General features: G+C 40.1%; 1 long non-coding RNA gene across 1 annotated transcript in view; it reads right to left on the reverse strand.

Annotated features, from left to right (window-relative positions):
* LOC125121310 (uncharacterized) overlaps positions 1–22,136 on the reverse strand; it is an 87,846-nt gene extending 65,710 nt beyond the window's left edge. Inside the window, exon 1 of the long non-coding RNA XR_007133434.1 lies at positions 21,985–22,136. This is a non-coding gene — a long non-coding RNA (uncharacterized LOC125121310). The remainder of the gene's footprint in view (positions 1–21,984) is intronic.
* Positions 22,137–22,875: the final 739 nt, after the last annotated feature.

The following is a 22,875-nucleotide window of genomic DNA, read 5'->3' on the forward strand; positions in this document are numbered from 1 at the left end:
GACATACAAATCATCAACAAGTTCATGAAAAGATGCTCAACATCACTAATCATGGAAATGAAAACAAAAACCACAATGAGATACCACCTCACACCTGAAAAGATAAAAAATGCTGGCGAGACTATGGAGAAAAGGGAATCCTAGTATATTGTTTGTGTGGATGTAAACTGGTATGGCCATTATGTAAAACAGAGTGGAGTTTTCTCAAAAAATTAAAAATAGAACTACTATTTGACTTTGGGGTATTTATTCAAAGGACTTGAAATCAAGATCTCAGAGAAATAGCTGCACTTCTACGCTTACTGCAGCCTTATTCATAGTAGTCAAGATGCGGCAATAAAATAAATGTCCACTGAAGGATAAATGTGTAAAGAAAAAAATACGGTATATATGTATAATGGAATACTATTCAGTCTTAAAAGAAGGAAATCCAGCCATTTGCAAAAACAGGGATAGATTTAATGGACATCATCCTTCCTAAGTGAAATAAGCCAGACACAGAAAGACAAATACTGAGTGATTTCACTTATATGTGGAATCTAAAATAGTCAGTCATAGAAGCAGAGTAGAGTGGTGATTGCCAGGAACTGGGGAGAGGAGGAGATGGGGATGGGAAGGTTAAAGGGTGCAATGTTTCCGTGATGCAAGATAAGTAAGTTCTGGGGATTTACTATACAGCACAGTGACTTTGTTAACAATACTCTACTGTATGCTTAAAATTTACTAAAGGGGTATATCTTCTGTTAGGGGTTCTTATCACAAAATAATAATAACAATAATAACAATTGGAGTGGGAGGAAACTTGGGGAGGGGGTGGATATGTTTACAGCTTTGATATTGGTGATGGTTTCATGAATAAAGCTTTTTACACATCAATCATACCTGAATAAAGTGTTTTTTAAAATATGTATGTAATTACAGTCACACTAACTGAGCACATCTTATGGCCCAATCATGTTATGTGCATTATTTTACTTAACCCTCACAGGAACCCTGGGAGTTAGATTTTGCTTCCATTTAACAGTTGAGAAAACTGAGTTTCTGAGAGGCTAACTGACTTGCCAGATGTGACAGGCCTGGTAAGTTTTACAGCCAGGATTTTGAACTCTGGCCTTTCATTTATCATCAATATCACTATCTCACACATGCAAGACCTTTCAAAGCTCATTGTTTATCATCATCATTAGGGTTGTGGATTCCCCCATTCCCCAGGTGTGGATAAAGAATGTGAGCATCACAGGAATGGAGTGGCCAGCTCTCTGTCCACAGTTGGTAATCAGTAGTTCTGGGGTTGGAACTCAGATTCTCGGTTCCATGCTCTCTGTACCAGAGCACACTGACACACACCTGTTAAACATCTTGTCCTAAAAATGTTTTCTTTGGATTATTCATGTCTTGGGATTATTATGACTTCCATAAAACACAATCAAAAAGGTTAGTATGTGAGATTAACACAGAAAGGATGTCGAATGCCTGCCTGTAATAAAACTTATTTTAAGGCCTGTTTCCACAGGGCCCTAAACATGATGTAACTGCATTCCAAGGCTTCTAACACACAGATAACACCTCCCGACCACATGTAGCCACCAGGCTCTGGCTCCAAACGATCCCAGTCCAAGACCCTGGGGGTGGGAGTCCTTCGAAGGAGGCCGTGAGACTACAGAACCTTGACCAGTTCCCCATCAATACAAAGCATTTTCCTGCTCTCCCTCCTGTTTCTCGTCCCTTTGCCTGCCCCTCCCACTTTGGGACTGGATTTGCCCCATGACTGCAACTCCCACACTGATTCCTAAGTTCTCATATCTATTATCTCCTGGGCTGGGGTCCATTAATCTTTCCTTTTTGACCTTTCCAACCAGATCTGGGCACTGTGTCACATGCTTCCTATAATCTGATTCTACCCCTTCCCAAATTTCTTAATACCTACAGTTTATAGCAACCTCAACAACAGATAAGACACTTTAAAGAATAATATCATTCATTTATCTGATAACAACCACAATACATAAAACCCCCATTGAGTAAAAGTGGGCCCTTAGTAAAAGCCATTAATTAAGCTGAATTTTTAAAAATATCAAGTTTCCACTCTCTTTCCAAATATCATTATGAATTAGAGTTTTTAAATGATTACATTCACTAGTTGTAACAAATTTATTTTGGGATATCTTAAAAAACAAATGTGAAGATGAATCGAGCAATGTTCCCTGATACTGAAATTGCTAAATTTCTCATGGAATATAAAAAGCAAATTTACTTTTAAAACATCCTCTTCCAGGTTGTGGGGCAGGGGACTGACTGCAAATGTTACTTGACTACTTCTATAAAAAGGGTTGTGATATCCAATAATAGTGCTTTTGAATAATCAGCATCTTTAGAATAGGATTCATGCATATTACTCACTGTAGCTTGTGGAATCTAACCAAAAACACAGTCAAGGGACCAATGCCTGGTTGATATCCAGAAATAGCCAGGTCTGACAGTCTGGTCAGTGGCCTTAACAGTCCAACCAAGGAATGGAATAGGACTCAGGGGACATGGGAGTAAAAACTTCCTACAGCATCCCAAAGATGGCCATCTGGATCAAGCGACCCTCAGATCAAATTTCTTCATTCCCAATAGTGTTCTTTAAAAAAAGTGAGCCTTGGAGTTCCCATTGTGGCTCAGAGGTCACAAACCTGACTAGTATCCTTGACGATGCAGGTTTGATCCCTGGCCTAGCTCAGTGAGTGGATTAAGGATCTAGCAATGCAGTGAGCTGTGGTGGAGGTTGCAGACATGGCTCGGATCCAGTGTTGTTGTGGCTATGGTGTAGACCAGCAGCTGCAGTTCTGATTCGACCCCTAGTCTGGGAACTTCCATGTGCTGTGGGTATGGCCCTAAAAAGAAAAAAAAAAATCAGCCTTAATTATTTTAATAAGGGTGCATCCAGTTTTGATGTTCACTTGCCTAAGATTACATCCCCACTTTCTGGTTTGCTTGTTTGTTTTTAATGTGATTTCTATTACACAGTTGAATATCACCCATTTGTGGTAATGATTTCTATCTTTCAAAATTTGTGCTGAACCTCTTTTGCCTGAAATGAATGACAGTCCCTGATTTCCAGGCAGCCTCTCCTTTTACCTCCTTGCTCTGTTAAATTCCACCATTCCCTTTCTTAGTCCCTCCAAAAGGGTTTTCACCTGAAGTAGACTTGCTACCCTACCCACCCACCCCTTTTCTAGAAGAATCCTCTATTCATTTCTCCATGTATCTCCCCCACCCATCTCATTTCCTCTGTGGACTTCAAATGCAGCTGATTCATCTAAACTCAGTCTGACAGATTGTCCTCAGAAAGAACTTCTTTGACCCTGCTATTTCCTTGCTTTATCTGATATTTAGTCTTAATGATTTTGTGTGCTTGTTTCATCTCATTCTTTTTACTCTCCCCAAATCCTCTTGAAAAGCATCATCTTGGTTTCTCCCATCAATCACTAAACCCCTTTAGAAATACAGTGGAAAGGAGGGTGCAGTGGAAAGGATGGCTTTAGAAAACTTGAATGCAAATAGCATCGCTAACAAGCTGTGTGCCCTAAGACAAAAATCATATAGCATCTCTGAGCCTCTACTTGCTGGTTTGTAAAAGAGAGATTATCACCCCAATTAACGAGAGTTGGAGTAAGATGATCATGAAATGATGAAAGGGAAGGACTTCCATAAACCATGAAGAACTCTCCAGAAGTAAACTGATATTATTCTCCTAGCAAATCCCTGCAGCTGTATTAGTCTTCTACCTACAGCACCCAATATTCCCATCTCTTCCCTTGATAAATTACTCCAGGGAGGCCTGTCCTAATTACTCAAGTTTCAGTTTCACAGAAGGTACAGCTAGGTCCTCATTAACTATAGTTGAAGCTCTTAGCTTGCTAGTGATCTGCCCCAAGGATATATTTCTGAAAAATGTCTCCATGGCATGACTTAGTCCCTGGAGAGAAGCACCTGCTAATTGGTAATCTGAGTCCATCTTCAGCATCTTGCCATTTCACACATTGAGGGGCAACAGAATGGTGCTGCAAGGGCACAGGCTTTGAGGTATGATGGGCTTGGGTTTGAGTTCTCCCATCAACCCTTACTAGCTATGTGATCCTGGGCAAGTCTTTAAACTCTGTGAGCCTCAGTTTTCTCATCTATAAAATGGAGACAATAATATCTCATTATGATGATGATTATATTACAGAAATATGAGGAACTTGTTTAAGGAGCATCTAGTTTGCGGCTTCTTTTTTTTTTTTTTTTTTTGGCTTTTCTAGGGCTGCTCCCACAGCATATAGAGGTTCCCAGGCTAGAGGTCTAATCAGAGCTGTAGCCGCCAGCCTACGCCAGAGCCACAACAACAGCAACGTGGGATCCAAACCAAGTCTGTGACCTTCACCACAGCTCACGGCAACACCGGATGCCTAACCCTCTGAGCAAGGCCAGGGATCGAACCTGCAACCTCATGTTTCCTAGTTGGATTTGTTAACTACTGCGCCATGATGAGAACTCCTAGTTTTCTGCTTTTAATGGGATTGTTCATTCTTCCTAATAACTTGTTAGCCAAATCTCAAGGCTTCCAGAAGCCACTGTGCCATTCACAGGCCAAAGGAGGGAAACCCTTCAGTGTTCCCCTAGATGACCTATTTCTCTCCTAAGACATCTGCCAAGATAAATCCCATTTCTCATATTGTGTTCCACATTACCAGAAAATGGAAATAATACAAATATAACTCTTGGATTAATCCTAAACTGAACCACCGATCATTCCCCAAATAAGCCCCTTATATTTTTGCCCAAAACCTGCCCATCTTCCAAATCTCACACTCTCTGCTTCCCCTGGTGTTCTTGGCTAACATATCTTATCTTCTTTTTTACTTTGATACCTCCTGGAGGGCAGAGACCCTGCTACCATCTCACTGGGGAAGTTATAAGCGGGGCTTAAGGGGAAGGGTGGTGGGGAAGGTGGTACCAATAACCCATACAGGAAGCAGAAAGACAAATTACTGAAATCAGTGAAAATTTGAACCCAAGTGTAACCCTGTGTTCAGACAGGATTTTCATGAAGGGACGAAATCAGATGAGATAAGAATAAGAAATCAAATAAGAGAAGTGCTGTGGGGACACTTTACCTTGAAAAGATGCAAAATATAGGTCTTTTAATATACAATGTTCTCTAAGGCCATGACTAAAATCCATAAATAATGAGAAGTGAGATGTGAATGTGGAATAAACTTTAGTGTTCATTCACTGCAGAAATGATCATCAACTAAGCCAAGTGGAGAGCCTCCGAAGTGTAAAGATGTGCAAATTATGCTGTAGGGAAGAGGAGGCCAAGAGGTTGGAAGGTCATCATAAAAATATGTTTCCATCTTGTTATCTAGTCTCTACTGCTCTAGGAGCTGCATAATATTCCATCAGGTTTTTATACCACAATTTACTTAACCACCTCTCTATTTTGGGACACTTAGTTACTTCCAAATCGATGCTAAGTAATACTGCAATGAATATCTTTTTTTTTCTGGATTTAGAATTATTTTCAAGGATAGATTTCAGAAATGGAAGCAATAAATCAAAGAATAAGATCATGTCAAAGACTCTTAGTACATAGTATTTAGAATTAGTGGGGTATTTTTGATGACTACATTGCTATGAGCAATGTATAAATTAGTATTTCAGGTTTATCACATTATTGAGTATGATGATTATCTAAAATTTTTGCTAATTTGGAATGTATGGTAGTATCTCTTTAAAAATTCTTTTCATTTCTTTAATTACCGGTGAGGTTGGTAAGTTTCCTTTATATTTGTTACTAACCACATTGCCTCATATATTTTGACAGCACGAGAATTTTTGTTCTAGTCGTCTAGATGTTTGGGTTCTTGCATTTACAAACTTTTCTCCTCAGCTCTGGATTTATGACCTATTTGCTAATCTCCTTGACACCACTTGATCTCATATTTGTCTACTGTTTTAACTGAAATCTACGAGCTTGGGTAGGGACTTACAGTCATGGATTAAGACAGTGTCATTTGTAGTTAGAAGTCTGGGCTCCAGTACAAACTCTGGGGGTTGGTTGGTTGGTTTTTAAGCTATGTAGCATTAATTCACTCACTTTTTCTCTCAGAGCCTCCTTTTTCTCACCTGTAGGAAAGAGTAACACCACTTATCTGCTTACCCCACAGTGTAATATGAGCACTGTGAGCCTTCTAAAAGCACGGTCAGACAACTTTTTCTGTAAAGGGCCATATGGTAACTATTTTAGTCCTACAGATCATATGGTCTCTGTCATAACTACTCAACTCTACTACTGTAGCCTGAAAGTGGCATACACAGTTACAGTACCTGAATGAGCATAACTGTGGTCCAGCAAAGCTTTCTTTATGGATATTGAAATTTTATATTTATATATAAACATTTAATTTATATTTAAATATATTTATATTCATGTATAAAGTATATCATAACACACTACATTTTATATAATATATATTATCTATAACATTTGATGTTATGTAATATACTTACATGTTATATAATTACATATAATTTTATTAAAAAGTATAATTTAATTTTATAAAATTTTCACATCACAAAATATTGCTCAGTTTTTATGTTTCAACCATTTAAAAATGTAAAATGTAAAACCATTCTTTGTTCATGCTCTATACAAAAACAGGCAGGAGACTGAACTGGCCCATAGCTTGTAGCTTGCTAATCCCTGCTCTAAAGCCCTATCCAGCATAAAATCTCACGGAACAGTCAAAACAAATAGGTATACAGAATAGGCAATAGTATTATTACTGATTTTTTGTTATGAAAACAAGGAACAAAGAAATAGAGTGACTTGCTCAAAGCCACACAGCGCTCCAGAGGCAGAACTGGGATTTCCATCATATGGGTCTGATTCCAAACTCCTAGCAATGTCTGCTGAAGCAGTTACCTCCCCAGTTAGGGATCCCAGCCCTGGGTCAACTCTTTCCTGCCAGAACCTATTCCTGACCTCCCCTCCTTCCTTAGCTGCTCCACACTGCTCCCACCCAAGGCCACAGACTGCCATGCAACATCAATATTTAAGAGAGAAGGAGCAAATCCAGCTCTTTTGGCTCCTACAAAGAGACCCTTGATTCCCCATGTATTTGCAGGATCAAGCACCAATTTTCCACATTCATGGAGATGATTAGTGGTATATTGACAGAGCTCAAATTTGCCTGCCATACTCTGCAAACACTCACTTGTCAGGCATCTCAGATTATAAATCTTCTGTCTCGTGATGTGTGACCATAATCACATCTTTTTCTTTCGTCTGCTTTTGAGGAGTTCTATACTCTTGGAGGAAAAGCCCAGCCACAATAACAAATCACCACTGTCAGAAACAAGAAACAGTACTACAACAGAAGCCGGAGTAGTCCAGTGGAAAGAGAACATAATTTGGAAAAGTATCACCAAAGTTCAAGAGTTGATTCTGCCACAGATTGCCTGATCTCCTGAGGGGTAGTTTCTTAGTGAAAATGAGGATACCTAACTTCAAATGAGAACATTTATGTAGTGTGCTTTGTAAACTGTTGAGTGCTAAGACACTTTAGTCAACAATACTATTATCAGGCTTATACTATTCCAAACAACACTCCAACTTGAATCATGACTTTCTCAGTCTTACTTGAAATGTGATGTTTGTCATTTTCTACAGAAGCTCCAAGGCAATGTTTTCAGTTTTTTTCCCCCCCTCAAGCTTTACTTTATTTCCTGAATGACTAGGAAACTGAATTCATTATGAATCTCCTGGCACCAGTACAAATACCAAGTTTATATGGTTTGAAGTGACAAATGATGGGATGTTATTGCAGGGGCTTGTAGGGGCTGGCAGCACAAGTGGAGGAGCGAGCCCCATCTTCCCTGGCAGTGGCATTAACAGCCTCTACAAGGCACTAAGGCTGCCGTCTACACTGAGCACACCACAAAGCCTCCCCCAGCATCAGCTCTCAGCCTACCCAGGCTCGAAACCCTGGGGATGTCAGACCCACACCTCACCCTGGCACTCTGGGAACTCCGTCACCTAGACAATCCTTTCCTTAGATTTTGATAAGTCCCTTACTTAGAGCTTTAAAAGACCCTGTATCACTCAGTCCAATTTATTCAGTTTACTTACAGGGAAACTAAGACTCAAATAGTAAAGATGACTTGCCCAAAGCAATGTAAGTGCTGGTCTTCTCACTAGAAGACTTTGGTGTAAGTTCCTATTCTGCAACCAACTATCCATGTGATCTTGGTGGACTTACTGGTGAAAAGTGATTAACTCTACCATTAATGAAAACTAGGATTTCAATAGCACTTTGGGGTTGATCAATTGTATTCATAATCTAATCCTTTCAATAAACATTAAGACAGGGTAGGTAGGCACTGTGGTAATCTACATTTGTATAAGAGGAAAGAGAAGCTCAGAGAAACTGATTTGCAAGGTTACTGAGCTAAAAGTGGCATCTTCTGATTCCAAATAACATTTTCTCCATCGATGCATAGGGCTCAAATTCCTCAGTAATGAAACAGAACTAAAATTTGTCTTGAAAGACATATATGTGAAACTCGTCTTGAAAGGATATATGTGAAAATATGCTTGAACTAAAAACTATTTATTTGACCACTGGTTCCCAGCATCTTGAAAATGAGGGCTTAGATTAGTTATGCATTGCTGGGGAACAAATCACCCCCAAGCTTAGCATTTTTTACAACAAACATTTATATTCTCATACAATTTCAGAGGATCAGAGACAAGAGAGCAGCTTAGTAGGGAGACTGTAGCTCAGAGTCTCTCACAAAGTTGCAGTCATCTCAAGACCTGATGGGGGCTGGATCCTCTTGCAGGGTATCTCCTGTGATTGGTGGCTGGAGCCTTCCATTCCTCTCCAAGGGCGAGGGCAGTTGTGTTCTATCCCATAGCCTGAGTCTCCTCATGATGTGGCAGCTGGCTTCTCTCAGATTTAGTGATCTGAGAGAGAGAGAGCAAGAATACACCCAAAATGGAAGCTGCAGTCTCTTTTTAACCTAATTTGAAGAGTAACAAACCATCACTTCTGCTGTATTCTATTCATTAGAAACATGTCACCAGGTCCAGCTCACTCTCAGGGGAAGAGGTTAAGGCCCATAGATGAATACCATGGGATGCAAATCATGAGGGCCATTTTGAAGACTGGCTACCACAGGATCCCTTTATAATTCTAAAATCTTTGTTGACTTCCATGAGCTCAAGGTCGTAATTTTTGTATCACCTGTTTTACTGATATTAGATTAAAATTCATGAAATTTCCTGGATTTGACTATTTGTGACTCACAAAAATGGTAATTTCATTATTTATGAAATGTATAATTTATACCCTCTAAAAGTTCTCAAATATTCACCAACACCTTTGACTAAGCTGTATTTTAGTAATTATAATAGTGTATGTGTTTATTGGAAAAATGTTAATATATATAGTGCAGGTTGTGTTATTTATTTAGTCTTCGGACAATGCTTGGTGGAAAATGGATTGATGCCTATCCCCCATCTTTCTAGAATAATTGCATAAACAGAGGTCTAGCACTCATAAACTCAATCATTGTACAAGATAGGTGTAAGGTACAACTAACTATAGTAGATGCCAAGATTCCTTTCCAGTATAGCCTACTGCCTTTCAGGAGGTCTTCTTATAGACATAGAAACAGTCCCTTCTGTTTAAATGGACAATTCTAATGAATCAGTTCCAGTTTGCCAGTAGCTGCCCAGACCAGACAGAGGCTTTTGCCATAACTATCAGCCCCAAAACGATGAACTTAAAGCAATAGTATCTTAAGGTTATTTATTATTTTATCCTCTCAACTTTTCATAGTCTCTACCCGAAGCCACAGGACTTACTGATTTACTTGGTTAATGCTATTACTATTAATACCACTCTAAAAAATAAGCAGGTGATGCAAACAGTTCAGTTAGGCAGTTGCCATTCTACATAGTTACTAAGAAATTTCTATGGGCAGAAACTGATCTAGCTCCCGGAAGGACAAAGACGAATGAGACAAGCAAGATCTTTGCTTTCATGGACTTTACATTCTAATGGTTTGCAAACCTGACTCTTTAGAGATATGGATCCTTAGGACCCACCCTAGGCTTGCTGAATCAAAAAATGTGGGACTGAGGCCAGGAATTTGCACTTCCTAAATGCCCCACAGGTGACTCTGATGCAGTTGAGTCCATGCTGCAGCATTTGGGAACCACTAGTACATATTTCAGTTCTCAAATGCTTCACATCCCATTTACTCCACAGCCCACAGCAATGGTTTCCACTTTACCATTTCACAGAAATCAGTCTTGCTAACATCACCTTGAACTCCTGAGAACCAAGTCACTAACTATTCCAGACGTATCTTTCTCCCTGTGGCATGATGTTTCTGGCCTCACCCTGCTTCTTGAAATTCCTTCCCTTGGCTTTTGACAGTGTCCTCTTTTGGTTCTCCTCCTCCCTTCACTCTGGTTGCTTCCTGGGTGTCCCACCATTGATCCTCTTCCTTTCCACTGGATAAATGGTGGCATTACTCAGCATTCTGGCTTCAGTCAACCCTTCTCAAATCCCAAGTATTCCAGGGAGATTTCTTCCAAACCCTGGTTTAAGTAGTCTTGAAACCCTGTACACTGGACCTCATTCCCCAAGACCAGGAGCACTCATCAGCACATAACAGTCAATAGATCATGATGTAAGCCATTTATTCATGAAGGATATATTTATTAACTCTGGACCACAAGATTCTAATAAAACAAATAATGTAATTTAATTCAAGTTACATGATGAACTTCTTGAGAGCAACAACTGGGTCTTGTTTATTTCTGTGCCCTCACATCATTCAGGAAACTTTATTGACAATATGACAGAATATCCAATTGAAAATTTGACTTGCATCTTGTTTCTCACTACCCCAACTCATCAGGAAAAAAAAAAATAGAAAATGTCTATGTTCCTGCCCCAGGAAGTTAACCAGCCATTTGTTCTATATAAGTCACCAGGTGAGAGTGAGCTTCCCCAAAAATGAGTGCTAAATAATATTTTTGTGTTTTAAATTCTGAGCCTGTAAAGGGAAGAGGGGATGGAAGCTATTTATTGAAGGCTGAAGGGAAGGACAGGGAAGAAGGTAGAATGGTAAAAATGTGACATGATTTGTACATGTATATGTTTGTATATGCATACATGGAGATAACATATACAGTGCATATATACATATACACACATACATGTACATGTGTTACATGACACATATATATAGATTATATAATACATGATATATACCTCACATGATTACTATGAAAAGTAAATGGGAAAAAAAGTAAATAAAACAGTGAGCATACACCTGGTGCATAGTAAGGGTGTTTCTGATCTCTCTAAAATCCTACTTGCTTAAGCAAATACAAAAAAAAAATTCCATCTGAGTCAGACTCAATTGTTAAGTCCAACATCAGGCCAAAGAGTGAATACCTGCACTCTTAAATTGTGTGTATAATTCATATAACTATGCATATGTTTGTTTTTCTGAGGAAAGAAGGCATAATTTTCATGAGATCCTCAGAGGAATCTTTGTCTCTAAAAATTTCCAGAATGCCTAGATATCATGTGCTGGTCAACATTTCAACAACTGTTACCATTCTTATTTGATCCTAAACACACTACATTCCCAGTCAAGATATGAACTCAGTGGCTCAAAAGATGCTCCTTTTAAGGAACCTTGTGGAAGCATCAAGCATGCATGCATGCATGCATTTATTTATGCAATAGGCAATCATTTGTACTAATCCTACATCTGACATTACTAAGTTCAGGGTACAGAGACACACAGACTGTGAAATCATTCAAAAGACAACTACCTAAGCTGTGATAATGGCTTAAAATGACCATAAGATTTGAAAAAAAAGAACAGACCAGCAGCTTAGCAGCAACAGCTTTAAAATCTGCTACTGTCAACAGTAACAAAAATTGTTCTAAGGAAGGGAGATCACTCAGTATGGAACAGAAATGTAACAGAGAATGTTTTTACTTTAGCTGGGCAGAAGCTAAGGAAAGAGACTCTCCCAAACTCTCCCACCCACCCTCCCTCCCTCTTTATTTTCAGCAAAGTCTTCTCTTTCTGTTCTATATTTTTTCTTTTAGCTCAGTGTGAAATGTGGGCTCTTGGAATCTTTGAAGTAGGAAGGTCCCTAATCTATAGACACAGTATATAAATTAGGTATAATCTTGAAAATATCCAACAAGTGTCTCACTATCTTAAGAGGCCCATTCTATATTTGAGTGGGCCTAATTATCAGTTGTTTCTTCCTTGTTTCAAGGAAGAATTCATTCTAATTTTCACCTCAAACTCCCAAATCCATCCTTTGGGATCATACAGATCTTCTACATCAGTATTTTATTTTATTATTTTATTTTATTTTATTTGCCTTTCTTGGGCCGCTCCCATGGCATATGGATGTTCCCAGGCTAGGGGTAAATTCGGAGCTGTAGCCAGCCAGCGGCCTACGCCAGAGCCACAGCAATGCGGGATCCAAGCTGCATCTGTAACCTACACCACAGCTCACGGCAAAGCCGGATCCTTAACCCACTGAGCAAGGGCAGGGATCGAACTTGCAACCTCATGGTTTCTAGTCGGATTCGTTAACCGCTGAGCCATGACGGGAACTCCTACATCAGTATTTTAATTGATGGATCATAAAATAAATTTTGGAACTATATTCAGCATTCCATTTAAAAAATCGAATAGGATAGGATAGGACAGGATAGAATAATAGAATAGAAAATATTAGTTATAGCATGTGAAACAGGTTTTGTTCTTCAAGGTTTTGTTTCAGTTGTTTATAGATTTATAAGAATGTGTAATAGGTTTGATATAAAATATCTTTCTTACTATGAGCTGCCACTAAAGAGCCTGAAGAACACCAAATCCTTCAAATAGCTGTATCATGGAGCCCTGCCTTCTATTCTCCAGATTTAGTATCCCAATACGCTTTAGTACCCCTCGTTTGTCTTTGTTTCCAGTCCCTTCCCTACCTTTGTCTCTCTTCTCTGACTAGGCTCTCACTTGAAATGGAAGGCACAGAAGCTCCACGCTAGGACAGGTGGGATACAGGGGCCATCTCTTGAGGCTGGGAAACAGGTGGGAGTTCTCCTCCCTGCTTCAGTGTTTGCTAAGTTCTCAGATGTCTTCAGCAGTGGAGCACCAAGGTCACTGATCCTATCACCAGAAAGCTTCCAAGAGGGTGTTTGTGGGATACCGGGATTCAAAAATAAGTACTTCACGGCTGCTCCACCAGGTCTCAGAGTAATGCCAAGAGACAGAGAAATAAGATCACCATCCTGTGCACTCTAGGCACTCACACTTATTACCTCACTGGGCGCTACACAGTATCATTTTCACCTCATTTTACCATAAGAAAACTGAGGCTCAGGGACGCAGATAAGCAATTTCTTGATGTATTTTAGGACTGTCATAAAACTTGCAATAAATGGTCATCAGACAAGCTACAATGTGATATGGGTGACATTGGTGGTATCTCTCACTTAAATAACACTTCACTTTTTTCAAGACACTCTTATATTCCTTATTCTAATCATTCAGGGATAAATGTGGGGCCCATGATAGGATTCCTATCTTCCAGGTGAGAGCATGGGCCCAGGGAGATCACGTTATTTGTCTAAGACCTCACAGCCAGTAGGTAGACAGCTACCTCTAATTTGCATTCCAACTCTAAATCCAATGCTATTTTCATGAGCCTCTCCACCTAATGCTGACAGTTTTACCCAGACTTACTGAAGCAAACTGCTCTTTATCTTCCCTGGTCCAGAAATTTACAAAGAGATTCTAGGATGCTAATGCTCTATCCAGCTATCCTGTTATGGCCAAGATGGCATTAGCCTTTGTGACTCTACAATAAGACAGATTCTTCCCGTAAGTGGCCAACAAGTTTGGGCCAAGCTGTAAACATTATTTACATCAACCTCAGGCAGCAGCTGAATCTGTGGTCAGGGTGCCAGGGAATATATGAGAAAATCAGGCAGCCTTAATCTCTGTAGCATGTGTGAGGAAATAAAGACCACCTTGACTGATGGCTGGCTTGATACTTCTGAAGAGGATTAAGTCTGGCTGCAACAGAAGTGTCTGGGGAGCCAGAGTGAAGAGAACTCAATGAGGTATGGCCTTCAAAGTTTAAACTTCTAATCTCCAAGGACCAGAGTGACTTCGTAAGGAATTCAAGAAGAACGCAATTCACTCAACATATAATAGGATCCTGAAATCCTAAGAATGTTTTCCTGAGCCCAGAAAAAGAAAAGAAGTGTACTGGTGCCCACCGTGGGGTGACTGAAGTCTCAGGCAGACTGTGGCAGTGCTACTCTGATAACTTAGTGCTACAGAGGTATTACAGGATTGATGACATTTGCAGGTGTTGACACCCACCCAAGCTCGTCTTCTAAACGAAGAGCTTAATAGATAGAAGCAAACAGCTAAACATATCCATGCATTCACCCAAACTAGCAGACTGGCAAAGTCAAGGCCAGCAATAAATGGAATTTAATCTCTGGAGTTTAACTTTAAATACTGTCACTGGATTTTTAAGGTGATTCTCTGATCTCCCCCTCAACCACTGTCCACTGTTTTACTTCCTTTAGGGGTTTGTCTTTTGATAATAAGTTCTACTTGCATTTGCAAAATATAAAAAGTGAACTTCCCGATGGACTTTTTAAAGTGCAATCCAAACATGAGGGAAACAAGAACTCCAAAAGTCAAAGGCAAGTGGGAGGTTTTCTTCTCCCCCAAGTCTCTGGGGAGTCCAATTCATTCAACATGCTCACATTCTGGTTTCATTTCCATTTTCTACAATAAGAGATGAAGATGTAATATGTCAATGTTGATGTATCAGAGAGATGATGAATTCCAGGCTAAAACACGGCGACATCTGCTTGGAAACGAGATGGAAGAAATTAAGATGCTTACCATGATTATTTTCCTCCTGAGCAAATTTATAGTATCTTTGGTCTCAAGGGCAGAAATTCCAGACAGATTAGCTTTTCATCTCCTAGGTAACTCTCCGAACTGCATAGCTATAGAAATTCATTGCTTTAACACTGGGTGTCCTTATTAGAGAAATATCTTAAATTCTGTGCCAACAAAGAAACTCATTGACTACTGAGCAATAGTCGTGAAAATATTTATGACATGGATTACAAACAGGTGCTCCAAATAGAACAAAAGCTGGGGTTATTCACCACTTGGACTAATGGGAAAAAATTATTTACATCTAGCACAGTGCATTTTATGCTTTTAGTAATTTTTTTTTCTGTGTTGTGTGTCCTCATATTCTAGGGATGGTAAATTTGCTTAAGTTCCAGAGGGAACCAGCAAATGTAAATAGGGCTATATAAATAATAGGTGCTAGAGCTATAAAATTGCCTATACTATACTCATTCATAAAATATTCAACAAAAATGTAGTCTCTACTACATGCCTGTGTTCAGCACTGTGGATGCAAAGTTAGAAACAATATGTCCTCTGCCAAGTTCAAAATTTGCTTCATTTGTTCTTTCCAAACATCTTAGGAGGCTATGCAGGCATTAGCATGTCCATTTCATAGATGAGGAAGCTGAGGCTGGGTGAGGTCACGTATCGGGAAGTACCAAAGTCAAGACTGGTACCCCAGCCTTCTTTCTTCAAGTCCAGCTCTCTGCTTACTCCCTCATACAATGGCATGATTGAGATGGTACACAAAGGGGGTTTGGATGACCCAAGGGCAACCACTCACAGTGGATGAGGATGTAAAAGCTGGCTTCTGACCCAGTATATTTTTTATCCAGATGTTTAGCACTATGTAGACACAGCTATAGTCTCAATCAGGACTAAATGATACTTTGCACGAATTACTGAAATGTTCATTGAAAAACTATTCTCTTCTACTTGCATTCTGAAATAATCCAGTAGGGGAAAGGGTTTAGACCTCTTTCAAGCAGTTTCTTTAAAAATTTAAACAACAAGAGTTGTAAAATGTTCCCAAAAATATTGCTTGGCATGAAAATGTCTTTCAATGCAAATGAGCCATTGATAAAAAGGAACTGTTAAGAGAGACAGGAGTTGGGGTGAAGCTCATTAGCCACTTAGTTGCGCCAGGAAAGTGACATTGCCAGAAAACCCTGTAGTGGAGAACATGGGCTACAGTTGGGTGTGGGTATGTGGGGGCTGAGTACATGAGTCACTTATGGTCAATAAAGGACAAAGAGAACAGTTTAAACCCTTATTTGGTTTGATTGATTTGGTTTTTTTATACTGGGAGGATCAATATATAACTACTCCAAAATAACCATGATGAAATGGAAACAACAAAATAAAATGGAAATGACTGGGGGGCGGGGGTCAGAAAAACCTAGATTTGAGGATTCCTTCACCTGTTAGCTGTGTGACCTTGGGCAAATCTTTGTACATCTCTGAACTTCCATTTTCTCATCTTCAAAATGAAGATAATCCTACCTCGTAGGATAAATATAATGATGGATTTGAAAGCATTTATTAAATTATGAAACAGTACATGAATCTGTTTTCCTTTACTATTTATAAAAAATATTCAAATCCAAATACAGTGTTGAATATCTCTCCATGCTCAAATATTGTTCATCTTTAAGGCTCTCTAACTTCTAGCTGCCCCAGGTTTAGTCACACTTGCTCTGCATCCTTCCTAGAATGATCATGCAGGGCTCCTTCTGTGGGTGCTCCCAAGCCTTCAGTTCTGTGATCAGAGGCCTGAGAATGTTGGCTGCATCTCTGATGTGGGAAAGCAAGGCCTTCCTTTAGTGTGTGTTGGCTATCTTGATCTTGACTCCTGATTTCTAACCTCTCCAGCCTGTTTCTTCACCCGTTCCTCTCACTTTAGTCAACAGCAAATTTACTCACTCAGTTACTCAAATCAAAAGAGTGCGAGTCATCCCTGACTCTTCTCATTACTCCCCATTGCTGTCTGATCCAAGCCCCAGTACTGCCACTCCTACCTTTGAAATACGTCTTGAGTACAACCTCTTCTTGCTGCCTCCACCAGAGCCACCCGGCTCCAACCCACTCACATCCCTTGTCTGGAATACTGCCAGTCTTCACAGGTCTTTCCCACCCTTTCCTCTTTATAGCCTTTTCTCCCTGTAGCAACAAGAACGATCCTATAAAGATACGTTAGGCTAATCACAGGGCCTTCAATAATTCCCTCTCATTCAGAATAAGGGCCAAGGTCTTCACCACACCTACAAGACCCCAGTTGAGCTGATCCAGCTTCCCACTACCTCGCAACTTCTTTTCCTTCCATCTGCTCACTTAATCTGGCCACTCTGGTGCTCTAGCCCATCAGTTACCCTCTTGTCTTAGGAAATGTGTGCTTGTCATTCCTCTTGCCTGGTTCATTTTTACCCCATGTATTCATGTTTCATTTTTTCCTTTTATGTAAGATTCTGCACAAACATCACTTCCTTCCTCAGAGAAGTAACCTCCCAATCTCCTCATTTCCTGATCTCTTCTGCAGCTTATTTTCCTTCTTAGCACTGACTTACATTATACTGTATAATATCAGGTCACATGATATTGTATTCTATTATTTTATATATTATATTATTATTTATTATTTGTCTCCATACTGGAATATAAGCCCCACAAGGGCAGGCATTTGGTCTCTTTCATTTGTCACCATATCCTCACCATGTGGGTTAAATTGGTATGTGATAGAAGCTTTCAAAGGTTGTGCGATACATCCTTGAACCCATCAGGAAACCAGAGCTGGCTCTCAGTTGGAGGCATACTTAATCAAGCTTGGTGTATGGTATAATCAAGGGTTTAAAGAGGACCAGGTATCAACCAAAAGGTTCTGCTTGGAACTGAGGAATAAGGAGGAGTTATGAAAGAGCACAAAAGTCTCAGCTCACAGAAGTTCAGTAACTTACCCCAAATTATGCATAGAATATAGAAAAACTGAAATTTGAAAATGAAGGGGTTCAGAACATGCCTCCAAAATATGCCACTTTGGCATATTGATTATTTTGAGCAGAAGGCACATTCAGGAGTTCTCTGAAGTCTACAATCTGACCTAAAAACAGGTTATAAAACTTCCTGTAAGCAAGGTGTCCGCCCTACACCAGGAAGAGAAGAATATTCCTAGCATCACGTAAACTGACACCAAAGTGGATCTGTACACACAAACCTACTAAAATAACTCTTATATTCCATTAATTTCTCCCAAATATTTCCTAGTCACTTTCCCACAAATCACTACCCCTAGAAGCTTAAAATACCCTTTCCTTTATCTTCTCACTTTTCCAGAAATATATCATTCTTTGGTTAAAAGAGGGGAGGGGATGCTATATAAGCTCTCTGTCCTAAGAGCTTCTTAGTCTTCATTTATCTTCTGAAGGCTCCCATGCACATGTGAAAATATTAAATAAAATTTGTATGCTTTTCTCCTTTTTAACCTGTCCTATGAGAGTTTAATTCTCAGGTCCAGCCATAGAACCTAAGAGGGTAAAGGAAAAGTATTTCCTCTCCTATAGAATCATGCTCTAAAAAACGCTACATCCTTAATGCATTTAAAACGCATTGAATGTTCCCACAGTAGCCCCCAGATGTAGGTGAGTTGGACCTCTGAGTTAGTTCCTGCAATACGAAAGTGTACCATAGAATTTCTAGAGCTGATAAGCAGAGACACCAAGCCTGGACTAGGATGACCAATCCAGGGACCTCTGGTGGCTGCTGCTTCTGACATGCAGGAAGCTTCGAGAGGTGTGGCCTCCTCTCAGGCCTTAGGAGGGTCTCCAAAAGAAGACTCTAGCCTATTGGCCCGCTCGGGCTGGTATCATGGAATTCACCCAGAGGAAAGGTGAACTTTTGCTTGATTAATGAATGTGAAACTCTTTGGGTTTCAGTTCCTGGGGATTGCTTCTTTCTATAATTCTCTTGAACTCTCTAAGCTATGAAAGCTGGTCACAGGAAAATGTTCATAAATATCCTTCAAAGAGGCTGTCCTCTGGGCCTGAGACACTGTCTTAACTTCAGAGGCTTACCGAGTCCTCTGAATTTGGAAGAGGAGATGGGCTAGTGTTTGTCCATATAGCTAAGAAAGGAGACTTTTCAAGCAGGCACCACAAAACCTAGATAAAGGCACTTCTCTTCTGTCTTGGGAGAGGCTGAGTCCTGTCCCCTCTGTAGCTCCCAAATCCTAGGGCACCCTGGACTGAACTGTCTTCACCAACAACAGAGTAAGTGAAAATCCTCACCGAGACATTTTGGTCTCATACAAATATCAGTTCTTAGGATCCCAAAACTCTCTCACTGTGCTCTGCACAGGCATTACCAATAACCAAAGTTATTCTTCTCTCCAGAGCATGCTGAGAGAGAAAGCTATTTTACTGAAGATTGTTTCTTTGACATTCACGCTCCAACAAGGATAGTCTCTTCTGGGCCTAATTTGACTTCTTTATGTGCCAAGAGGAAACTTTCTATCTGAAGGGCAGGCATACAGATAACTGAAGAGCCTTTAGGAGGTACTTTATAATTTCCTTGAATTTCCTAGAATGTTTGGAGAATAATGTGTATTGATTAGCTGTCTTTTTCAAAATGCTTAAAGTTCTCCTATCCTTTCCATTTTTTTTTTTAAAGGGAATTAACAGGGAAGAGAAAAAAAACAAATAGAATATACTGACTCACTCCCCCATGTTTTCTGACTGAAAGTAGTGTCAGTTAAAATCCTGTGAAATGTAACGGAGTCCACACAAGGACAGTGGAAGCCAAGTGGCTATTCTTGATAAATGTGGAATTGGGTTCATGGAAATAAGAGAGATGGCAGTGACTCCTTGAGACCACAGCATTATCTGAATCTGATACTAGGATGGCCAGCATGATTGCATGGTGACTTCGGGAGTCAAGGGTTGAGATCACATTACCTTCAGCTGCCCAGAACAAAGGGAAGTGGAGCTCTGAGCATACCACAGACCTAGTTCGTGCCATTTAACATGCAAAGCATATGACACTCTTAGGGCAATGTTGTGACAGAGAATTCTGATTCCAACTGATGAGCTGGCACAAAAAAACAAATAATTAAAGCTATGACCAATGATGGTCACATAATAGCAAAACAAGCACATCAGAGGGTTTTTTGTTTATTTGTTTGCTTACTATAGTGCCCTATGGACAGGACTTCTGAATTTTTTTTTCTTTTTCTTTTTATTGTTATTTCCCCAATACATTTTTCTTCTACTTTACAGCATGGTGACCCAATTACACATACATGTATATGTTCTTTTTTCTCACATTATCATGTTCCATCATAAGTGACTAGACATAGTTACGTGCTACACAGCAGGATCTCATTGCTAATCCACAGAAGAAAACATAGGCAAAACATTCTCTGACATCAACCTTACAAATGTTTTCTCAGGTCGGTCTCCCAAAGCAACAGAAATAAAAGCAAAAATAAACCAATAAACCAACTCATCAAACTGATGAGCTTTTGCACAGCAAAGGAAACCAAAAAGAAAACAAAAAGACCACTTTGGGAGAAAATACTTTCAAATGATGCAACTGACAAGGGCTTAATCACTAACATATATGAGCAACTTATATAACTAAACAGCAAAAAAGCCAACAATCCAATTGAACTTTTTTTTTTTCAGTGCAGGCCTTACTTGGTCACCCCAGGGGGATCCACATTTTAGTATAGTGAAGACCTCCCCACCATTCATAACACATCATTGAGCCATAGTATACAGGTTGGGCACTAAATTTAGAGATAGAAGACGTGGACTGCATTCCTGATTGTTGCCCCTAGCTGCACAAGTCATCTAATTTTCTGAATCCTGTTGCTACATCTATAGAATGCAAAACTGGGAAAATCCAAAGGATTAATCTTATGAAGTGGGCATTATCATTCCCATGTTACAGGTGAGGAAAAGAACAGAAACAATGGAAGATTTTTCAGATTACATTTCTAAGGTCTGTCTACACTGTGATTTCCTGAGCTGGCCTTGAACAAGGAGGAGGAGTGATTAGAAGTAGACTTCACATTGAGAAGACCAGGACAGGGTGTGAGTGGAGAGGAGCAGGAATTTCAGTGAAGCTATAGCTTATCCCACTCAGCACTTAAGCCCACTCATGCTCTTGTCCCTGGGATAAACCCTACAGCTTCTAAGGTGAGGAAAAGGCCAGTCTCTAAATCTCTGAGGACCACACTGCAAGAGAATGTGTCTCACAAGTGGAAACAAAGGCCTGGAGTCCGCTCAAGGGACTGCATGATTGTGGAGCCTCTGTTTTTACATTAAATGCCTTTTACATTTAATGCACTATGGGTTAATTAAAATGCATTACAAGTTTCACATTAAACTTCCTCCCCTGAGCCCAGTTTCAATTGTGAGGTGGCAAAAATAAATAAATAAATAAGTAACAGCTCCTGAAACCATTTTCTCTTTTTTTCAAGGCGTCCTTTGGGGAAGTTGGAGTTACAACAAAGGAAGTAAAACAGAACCTTTGTTTTGGTCTTCTTTCCAGCTTTCCTATAACCCTTGGATCCACCCTCATTACTAGAACAAGCTCCGCCTCCTTTCCTCCAGACAGGTCTCAGCTGCAGCCTCGCCTCCTCAGATAAGCCTTCCCTGGCTGCCCCTTGAGTCAGAGAACCTCTTCAGCCTTCCCGCCCAAAGCCACTGGAACCTCTCCACTACAGCATATCCCATGCTCATACTTGCTCCATTAAATCTTGGTAATTATTGGTTAGGCGCCTGTCTTCCTGAGAGACTCTGAGCTTCTTGAGGACAGTGACTGGGTCTGTTTTGCTCACTCCTGATCCCACAGAGCCAAGGGCAGTGCCCAGCACATGGCAGGAGGTGCTGGATAAATACTTGTTGGCTGAACCACACCCTGATCATTAGTTTCTCCTTCCTCCCCAAGGTCTGAATTACTCACCACCAAGAGCTATTCACAGAGCATGCACAATGGCTGGGTTGAGGAGAAGCCCAGGAACTCATCTCCAGTCCCAGAGTGAGCTGGCACTGAGCCAAGGGGCAGCCACCATTGTTGCTACTTTGAAACAACACTGTGTTTGTAGTCAGGACACTTTCCCCATCTGTAAAATAGGAATACAAATTCATAATGCACCTACCTCACTGCGTAGATCATATGAGAAAAACAGATGAGAGAAGTTTATATATCATGCAGCATCTTAATGCGATGTTCCATTTTTATCATTGGAATGAGAAGCAGGTGACTTTTCTTAAGCCCTACAGCAGAGCTCTTTTTATCACTTCCTTCTCTCCAAGCCCCTCAAAGGCATGTGGTCCCAAAGCTCTCATGACCCAACCCCTTATTTTAAGGGGAAACTGCAACCCAGACAAGAGAAACCTACCTGAAATCTCACATGCAATCAAAGGCAGAGCTGGAACTAGGACTTGGGTATCCGGTATTCTTTCCACCCATCCACCTGGTGCTGCCTCCTTCCCATTTCTCCTTGAGTCAATTTCCTTACCCCTGGATGGCTCCTTCTGCCCCTCTTAAAACCATTCCTACCCTCACTGCACAAGGTTATAGATACACAGGTATCAGCTCCATTGTTTGTTAAATATGAGTTTAGCTGGATGTATAGTTGTTAGAGGCCCCAAAATATTTTTGCATAGGCCACCTTGATCCTCAAACTGCTCCTGTTTTCAATTCATTGATTATTTTAATGAGGCACCTTATCAGCATCCCTTCTTTATTCTCTCCCTGCAAAAACACCTTTTTCCCTATTGAAGAGAATTTTAGATTGTTACCTGATCATTTCATGACTGGAGAGAGAAGAGTTGAACAGATCAAAGCCCA

Source organism: Phacochoerus africanus, chromosome 2, assembly GCF_016906955.1.
Source record: "Phacochoerus africanus isolate WHEZ1 chromosome 2, ROS_Pafr_v1, whole genome shotgun sequence".
In the NCBI taxonomy this organism is placed as follows: domain Eukaryota; kingdom Metazoa; phylum Chordata; class Mammalia; order Artiodactyla; family Suidae; genus Phacochoerus; species Phacochoerus africanus.